Source organism: Gordionus sp. m RMFG-2023, chromosome 2, assembly GCF_954871325.1.
Source record: "Gordionus sp. m RMFG-2023 chromosome 2, tfGorSpeb1-WG-v2, whole genome shotgun sequence".
Lineage (NCBI taxonomy): Eukaryota > Metazoa > Nematomorpha > Gordioida > Chordodea > Parachordodidae > Gordionus > Gordionus sp. m RMFG-2023.
Window position 1 is genome coordinate 22,462,566 of NC_088776.1, and position 10,045 is coordinate 22,472,610.

Genomic DNA, 10,045 nt, shown 5'->3' on the forward strand with positions numbered 1-10,045 from the left:
ATTGCCTATATATTAAAATATAGGAATCATCATTAATGCATAAAAATTGACAAGGTAAACTAATCATTCATGTTAATCACACTTAATTAATCATTATCCCAATTAAATTAAATGAGTTAAGGAATCATTATAATTTAGGACTAGATATGGCTTTCTATCTTATCAAAGACAATAATTAATTTCATAGTATGGGCCTCACAGGATGGTGAACGGAATGGCAGTTGCTCTCCCATCCCCGGGAAAATTATTGTAAGTAAATTGTTGAATAATTGTATTGCGATTTAAAGATTTTTAAAATATTTTGGATGGTCTGTCCAGCACTACATGAGCGGTGGGTGGGGGGGGGGGTAAGAGCAATTTGAATTCAAATTTTTTGAATTAGGATACGCATTTAAGTAGGTTAGGGGTAGAATAAATTTATTGAGGGGTTATCAATTAAATGTTTAGATGAAATAGGACAAAGTATATTGTTGCATAAAATTATCAAATACTTTTATTATAGACCTATTATCATATATTGGCATTGCTAAACATCCAAATCTATATATTTCATATATAGTCATTATTTTTTAAATAAAACTTATGGATAATTTTTTGCTATCTTTTTAAATATCAACAAACTCATATTCATGCCAAACAATATGTGCATTCATTGTAATTTAAGGTGTTTTTAATTTAATTTATTGTCTTATTTTACATTCACAGCTATAATATATATTTTTTCTAATTTAATTTAATTCTTTTTGAAAAAAGTAATAATTTTTGAAAACAAAATCTCCGTCTTATAAAATTTTAATCGAATGAAAATAATTTAGTATTTTAACTCTCGTTCAGCAATAGAAACTTGGTAATAAATTTAATGGAAATATGATTGATTTATTTTAATTTATCATTAGTATATATTAATCATTTGCACTCAAATTATAATCAGCAAAATTAAAAATAAAATTAAACATCTTAATAACTTATTATTTAAATTTTCTCATATCTACCTACAAATCTAAATTAAATGATGCAATTGCTTTATACATTCTGTTTAGGATACCATTTTCATGACATATATCAAATTAAATAACATAATACAATATATTTTTAATAATTACCTGTAAAAGCTTTAGGTATAGTATAAAAGAGATAGCACAATATTTTAAGCAATCTGCAGAAGACCTCAAGTTAAGTTGTTCCATTAAACAAGTTATAATAACAAGATGAAACTCTGTATATATCATGATACAAAGTTTCTTAAAATCATGATGAAATACAAGTTTATAAACAAGATTTAATTAGATAGGCTATCATTGATATTGTTATATATATATTGTAAGTTTTAGTTTTTTAATGATATTTATTCTAGTATTAAAAGTTTTAATATCTTATAGCAATAACAAAAATATCATTGATACGATTTATATTTTTATTTAGTTTTTGCTTAACATAAATTCAGTTTTTATCATCGTTTAAATTTAGTGCTGTAAACATTTCTAAAAAAATCTAACGCATTCACGTTCACATTCAAAAAAAAAGCAGCGCGTTCATCGTTCAAAATTTGATGATAAATTTTTTTTTTAAATTTAATTTATAAATAAATGTCTTATACTTTTTAACAAAATATATTAGTCATGTTAAAAAATGATATAGTTTTATTTTGATAATATAATTATAAATACAATATAATGTATTGAATAAATTTTTATTTATAAAAGATTTTTCTTATTAATTTTTAAAAACAATTGTTTTTCAAGATTTTTCTTGTTAATTTTTAAAAACAATTGTTTTTCAAAATTTTTATCTGATAGACAGGAACGCTTGACAGTTAATAAAACATTAGCTATACTAAAAACGTACTCTATAGGGCAGATGAGGGGACTGCGGTATTATACTTAATAAACAACTCTTTTAACGTGGGGAATTTATTATAAACATTTATTGTCTTGTCTTTTGCTTCAAAAAATTGAGATAAGTTATCCTCCTCCGATCCATCCTCTATTTCCTCGTCAAAAAAAAAAGGATATCTCGAAATTAACAGTTCTTGCATTATAATTTCTAAGGTTTCCAATGCATTTTTTCAATAACTATATAAGTTTATTTTTTATAGGTTCGTTCTGTGAACGTTTTATCCATGGCTATTAAAACTTGAATACTAGATATATAATTGCAGAAAGAACATAATGATCTTCATTATGTTTAAATCTTTAAAAAACTATATATATGTAATTAATTTGATAATGACAGGTTTAATACCTTTTATTAATCCCATTTAATACTGCGTCTATCAATGTTTGCATATTTGAGGCCACTAATTTTTTTTAAATTTTAAAATAACTATCGTTATTGTTGGGTCAAGCTCAAATGCATTTTTTCTTCAAATATTATTAATTTATTTAGTTATATTATATAAAATAAAAAAATTATTATTACAATCAAATGTCGTTTTAAATTGGAACTTAAAGATTTTGAAACTGATGTAATACTTTTTGGGCATATTTTATTCGGTAAGTATTGAATTAGTTCCTTCAAGGATGTTACTGTAAATAATTATCATATTTGAGCCATGGTAATGTTAATTCATCTGATTTTGAATTTTCAGAATCAGATGATGAAATAATAATATCCATGCTTATGCTAATAAATATAAGCAATAATATTCAAATTAATAAACTATAATGGAGTGTTGAAAAAAATTGAAATGTGAAAAACAGCTGATTAAAAATATGACATTTTTCTTAAAAGGATTAATATTAAATTTTTCAAATAAATAAAATAAAGTGTTTTTAAAATTGAATGAACGTTAAATTCGAATGCGTTCGTCATAAAAAATGAACGCGTTCACTTTCATAGTTTGTCAAAAATAAAATGAACGCTGTTCATCATTTTTTCCAAAAAAATGAACTTCATTCACAAACGTGTTCAAAATGAATGCGTTCGTTTACAACACTATTTAAATTACATTTTATTTTCGTTGTGTAATTTAAAATAATTTAATATTTACTTATTTCAATTTATAGAGAAAAAAAGAAAAGATGTTTTTAAATGATATTATGGTAACAGATTAAATCATGGGGAAATTTTCATATATTATTTTTTTTTAATATTTTTTTTTTACTTATTTTTTTAAAAATTTTTTATTTATTTTTTTTAGATTGTCTGGATTATGGTAGAAATTTTTGAATGTTACCTTTTTCTTTCAATTGGCGTATTTTTATAATTTTTTTTTGATAAATAAATATCGTGTGGATTTTGATGGAAATTTTTTGATACAATATCAAAGTTTTTTAAATTTAACATTTTACCTCTTTATGGAAAACATAGAACTATTTTTGTTTTTCCTTAAAAATATATATATCTATATTATCATTGTATATATGTTATGTTTATTATAATAAATTGATTAATTATTTAGTATACCTATTTTTATTAAATTCTTAAATATACTTTTTTTTTCTAAATTCTTAAATATACTCTTTTTTTCTAAATTCTTAAATATACTCTTTTTTTCTAAATTCTTAAATATACTCTTTTTTCCTAAATTCTTAAATATACTCTTTTTTTCTAAATTCTTAAATATACTCTTTTTTTCTAAATTCTTAAATATACTCTTTTTTTCTAAATTCTTAAGTATACTCTTTTTTTCTAAATTCTTAAATATACTCTTTTTTCTAAATTCTTAAATATGCTCTTTTTTTCTAAATTCTTAAGTATACTCTTTTTTTCTAAATTCTTAAATATACTCTTTTTTTCTAAATTCTTAAATATACTTAAGATTTTTTTTAAATTTAAAAAAAATAATAAATAAAAAAATATATTTAAAAAAAAATAAATAAAAAAAAAATATTAAAAAAAATAAATAAATAAAAAATAATATATGAAAATTTCCCCATGATTTAATCTGTTACCGATATTATATATGTTATCGTCAATGTTTTTTTTCCGGCAGTGTTATTTTCACAACTTTGAATCATTTTTGTGCGCGTTTTATTAAATTTAAAAATCGGATTTTACGAAATATATTCTATCATGTTTGAAATACCTATATTATGAATTGTAGACAATTTACTGTTAACCTTGGAGTCATTTATAATTTATATAAAAAATATATGATATAAATTATATTAAGTTTAAAAGTTCTTGGGAAAATTGTCTGAAATTCATAGGGTAGGTATTCCAAACATGACAGCATACATTTCCAGTAAAATCAGATTTTAAAAATTTTAAAAACAAAAATGATTTAAAGTTGAAAAAATAATACATAGCTGGAAAAAAAACACATTGACGCTAACATATATATTTTTTGATATGTGATTCTATAAAGTTATAGTTGTATAATTAAAATCTGACTTGATGACAAGTATTGAATGTGTTAAATACATTATTTAATAAATATCATATTCTAAATGAAACATTTAGGGAATTTCTAGAATATTCTGATATTGATAAGGCGATAACATCTTCCGATGAAAGCTGTGAGGATGAACTTAAAAGATTCATCGTTCATAAAATAAATAACAATGAAAATATTTTGAAGTTTTAGATTATTTCTTTTTTGAGAAATGCTAGTAAAATTTTATAAGCCCGGCAAGTTCGGCTTCTATTGAAAGATTATTTTTTTTATAGTCAATCGTTTATTAGAGGAAAAGGAACACAATGAAAACAAATAAATATGGACATTCTTTTTTTTAAATAAAAGTTTTAATGGTAATTTTTTTGTTTGTTATTAATATGGAATTAAAGAAATTAAAAAACTATGATAGAATAAATTCAAAAAAGCATAAAAGTAGCAATAAAGTTTTGAGAAATTTAGAAAAAATTAAAAACCGTGAATTTTTCGGACGTGACGAAAGTGATAAAAATATTATCTTTCGGAGAGGGGTTAAATTTTTTTAGCAGCAAGCGCGAAAGGGCGTGAATTTTTCGCCAACTTAAGCGGGCGAGCTGTGAATTAAAATTAGACCCACGCTCACCTCTATTATCAACTAGCATAAATGAAGATATTGAACATTACTGCTGGTTGTTAAATGTTTTTAAATTATTAAACTTTAACAAATCCTCTTTGAGCATTTTTAACTATACCATTTTCAGAGTTTATAAAAATACTATTATATTTATCCAAATCATATTTTCTGAGTATACATAAAAACTATAGAAGATTAACTTAAAAAAAATTCAAAAATTTTTTTGTAAAAATCACGAAAAATTTACTTTTAAAAGATTATTTCAGAGACCTGCAGGTATTTTAATTTTTTATACCCGGGCCGGGTTAAAAACTTTTTTTAGATACCCGGCCCGGCCTAAAAATATATTTTTTAAAAAATACCCAGCCAGGGGCCGTATATTATAAAACCGAATGATTTAAATCACCATAATTAGCAAATGTAATATATTTTAAAAAAATTCGTGCCGGGTCGGAATATTTTTTTAAAAAAAACCGGACAGGGTCGGATCTGGAAATATAATACCAGCCAAAAATTTTTTAAAATATATCCGGGCCGGGCCGTGCAAATAGGACCTCTGCAGGTATCTTGATTATTTACAAAAATGATATGGAATTATAGTATAGGTAAAATTTGGTCATATCTGTTTGAGTATTCTCACAAATACATCTTTTTCAGAGTCTTAAAATACTATTATAAATGCTAATATTATATTTTATACTATATAATTTAATCACGAAAGATTTCTTATACATATAAATCATAAAAGATTTCCTTATAAAAGATTTTTTACCAAAATATTTTAAAATTATTAGGAAAATTTGATCATAAATTTAGTTTAAACATTTAATATTCATTTCAAAAAATTTCCAGGTATCATAATCTAGCAATATATTGGTAAAAGAAACAAAAATATAGGAAATATAAAAATATCCCCAAAATAATCTTTCATAAAGGTATTATATATTTTTATGAATTTTGGTTTAGAGAGGAGAAATTCAGGTTTAAGATTATTTGATTTGGACAATAAGAGATTCCAACTGAGATATACCAGATTAGTACTTAAAAATCCTACATCTTTCTTAGATTTTGAAATATATCTATTTTTTTTAGAATTTATAATATTATAAATTTTATTAAATCAATGTATATATTTTTTATAATTTTTTTCCGTTTCTCATTTAATATAAATTTATTACCCTAATTTAGAGTATTTTTAGGATAATGTTTGTGAATTATTATTTGAAAGATATATTTTTGGAACTGAGAAGGTACAAACGTAAATTTTTCAAATTTTAATGTACAATCTTATATTTTGTTTTTATTTCAGATGATGATTTGCAATATTAATTAATACCTATTTTTTTATTTGATTATTAATTTTCAAATGTAAACTTATTTTATAATAAAACAATAAATAATTTATAAATACTTTTGAATTATTTCTTTAAGGCAGTTAAAACCTCCACTATTTTTATAAAATTCTCAGTATTTTTTTTCTCATTATTAGTATAAAATTAATATTTACTTATAAATAATAGAATATTGATAATAAATACAAAAGTGACTGGTTAGTATTTTTTGATCAGTTAAAAAAAATTCCTGAGTAAAAATATTATATTTGATCAATAAAAAAATCATATGTTCATTAAAAATAAATTTGTCCAGCAAAAAAAAGATTTTTTTTTTATAACCAATGATGAATTTGGCTAGTGACCTAGTTCATTGAGCATCCTAAAAACAATCTCTTGCTATTTTTTCATACTTATTTATATTCAGGGGGTTTCTTTCAAGGGATACATTTTTTTTAAACCAAACTCTTAGACAAGATTAGGATTAATTTAATATATGGTTTGATTAAAATTATAAATTAGGACAATTGCAATTTTTATTTTTTCAATTTATTAAATTATTTATGATAACATTTAAAAAATATCTAATAAAATTTTAAAAAAATTTACAAAATAATTATAAACTATAGAAACAATTAAGATAAAAGGAAATATTATACCATGGTTAATCATGTTACTAAAAAGGAACCATATATAAAAATATTATAATTATTTTTTTTTAATATATTAAGTCCTGGGCCACGTTTGTATTCTTAATTTTGTGGTTAAAGGTTTTTACATATTTAAAAGTAATTAGCAAATGGCTATTTTTTACTGTTACTATAGGATTAAAAATAAAATTAACAAGGTTTTTATATTTTTTGATTTTTGTTTCCTTCGGCCAAAATTAGAATATTAGAATTGATAAGGGGTGAACATACGAATAATTCAATATTAAAGATTTACCTGACTACCAGTGGATTATAGTAAAACCATCTGATTTTAGGGGGTCATCAGAGACAGGTTGGAGGCTCTAAGTGATTGGGAATGTTGGCTACTGGTAATGATCGATTTATTAAATTAAATTACTCATTAATCAGGAGATCAGAACTAGGATAATAATGCAATGATGTTGAAAGAAAAGAATTCGAGAGTGTTACTATTTTTTATCCTGTTAAGGTTTATGGCTTGTTGTATAAAAAACAAATCTTTGCTTTGTTTCTTTTAAGTAAAAGACCTATGTTAGAGGAGTTATTCTCCAGATAGTTTAAGGCTTTGAGTATATTTGTTGATGAACCAGAAAACGGAAAAATACGAATCAAATAGCCTGTTTTACTCGTAATATAATTAAGCTAAGGAGAAAAAAATATTTACTGACAATTGAATTAAAATACTTTAAAAAGTTACATTTACTGGTAAATTTATGAAAATTTTATACTGAACCCGAATATATTAAAATATTTTATACTAGTAAAATTAATAAAATACTGACAATTTTATTAAACTTAAAAAATATTTTTAAATATACTGGTAATTTTGAACAAAATACTGGAGATTAAGTAACAAATTTTTTTAAATTAAAAGATCTAATATGGTTTTGAATATTTAAAACAAAGGAATTCCCACAAATCGCGCTATTTTACGCACTCTTTATAATTTAGACTTAAGAAAATTTGAATATATATTATGAATTAGGAGATATTATAAAATTCTTAATATACTTTACATTTAAATTATAGCATCTAGTGTTGTTAAACGGCTCTTTTTTTATTAATCTAATATTTTAGCTCAAAAATATTATGTAAGCCTGGGATTTTATTCACAGATGACAGAAAGGTTTGAACTTCTATTATCGAAATCTCTAGACTGCTTAATATTTTTTGGTTATAATGTGGGGTTAGCTATTTTATAAAATTGAGTCTTTAACAGCACTAATAGCAGCCTATTATAAGTCAAAAATAAAGGTTTAAAAAAAGTAGTAAAAATTTTAGTATAATAGAGTAGTTTTAAATGACAATTTTTGTCATATATTTTTTGTGTCAATTAATGAAAATCTTTTATATAATTTAGAAATTACTTGGCAAACATTTGCTATGATCTATTTTTGTTTGAGATATCATATTAGCAGCAAAATATCTTATGTCTATAACATTATTTTAGGAAAGTAATCACTTATCATCCATCATAGTTATGTAGGTCTATAAAATAAAGATAATCGAATAGATTTTTCTCTAATAAATTGGCATCTCAAACAAAATTGTTTATAATAAGCATAAATCCCAAAATCTTCTTGGAATTCTCTTAAACCTTTTTATAGATTGATGCACAAAATTACATATTATTTTTTAATTCATAACCAGGGTTGCCATGTCACCCTTCCCCACCAGCGCGAGACTCCCGTAATTTTTTAGTTTACATGCAGACATCTCTCTCCCGCAAACTACCGCAATTGAAAATCTACCGCAAAAATCTATCGCAATTTTTTAATTTCTCCCGCATTTCTTTTTAATAGTATTTTAACGTTTTTAATATAATTTTTTAATTTCTCCCACAATTCTTTTTAATAGTTTTTTAACGTTTTTAATATTTAAATAATAATTTTGAGAGACATTAATTGATTATTTTTATATTTTTAAAATAAATTTTAAATATTTATTCGAAAAACATGTCTAGTTTGTAAATTTCTTTCTATCATGTTTTATTTTTATCCAATAATAAATCAACATCATTTCATTCATATAAGTCAGTACAGGGGAGTATATCAACATCGATTGCAATACAAAAATATTCACAAAAATAATAAAGAATACAGATGCAACTACATTTGCGGAAATCGTATACATCTATCTTGTAGATCAACATTCACAGAGCTATATCATCACAATGTGGGTCGAATCTTTTTCTCATGATATTTAACGAGTCCAATATAAGTGCAAACCCTACTTGTGGCAGAACAAAATGGAGCAAGGCTATCACAAGTGGTTTAGTACCTGAATTCTAGAGGTCAATTCTAGACGATTTGAAAGATGGGTATCTATATGCAATTCTAACAGATGCATCTAATAAGGGAAATAAAACATTTCCCTCGATCCTTCGCTATTTCAACAAGAATAAGAACATTTCAATAAAACTGTTAAAATTTTTTCCTCGGATAGTGAAAAATCCAACAATGTAGCTAGCCACATAATGGTAAATATAGCTGATTCAGGGTTATCAATGATTTGCATGTCAGCTTTCTGCGCTGATAATTCTGTAAATTTTGGCAAAAACCAAAGTTACCGAATTGAGGCAGCACAATAATGAATTAATACCAATTGGCTGTATCTGCCATATACTACATAATTCTTGCAAGAAGGCAATGAATGTACTATCTGTGGATGTCGAAATAATTGTGATGAAATGTTTTAACGAATTTAGTTCAACTAAAAGAGTTAATGAATTAAAAGAGTTGGTGAAGTGGTCTGACTTGGAATGGTGTGAGTTGTTGCGATATATACCTATCAGGTGGTTGTCATGAATACTTGCCAGCGATAGAATTTTAAAATTTTACAAACTCTTAAAAAAATACTTCTTAAATAAAGATTTTAAAGGCTGTCCTAAAATTTTGGAAAATTTTTTCGAGTATGAAATGGCAGAAGCATATTTGGGATTCGTTTCACATGTAGGAAATCTACTACATGCAGTTAATATTCAGTTGCAATCAGAATATTCTTTATTAAAAATGATTTACAAATTCATGCTACAGCTCTGTTCATCTCTATAGTTAAAAATTGATAATAAATTTTA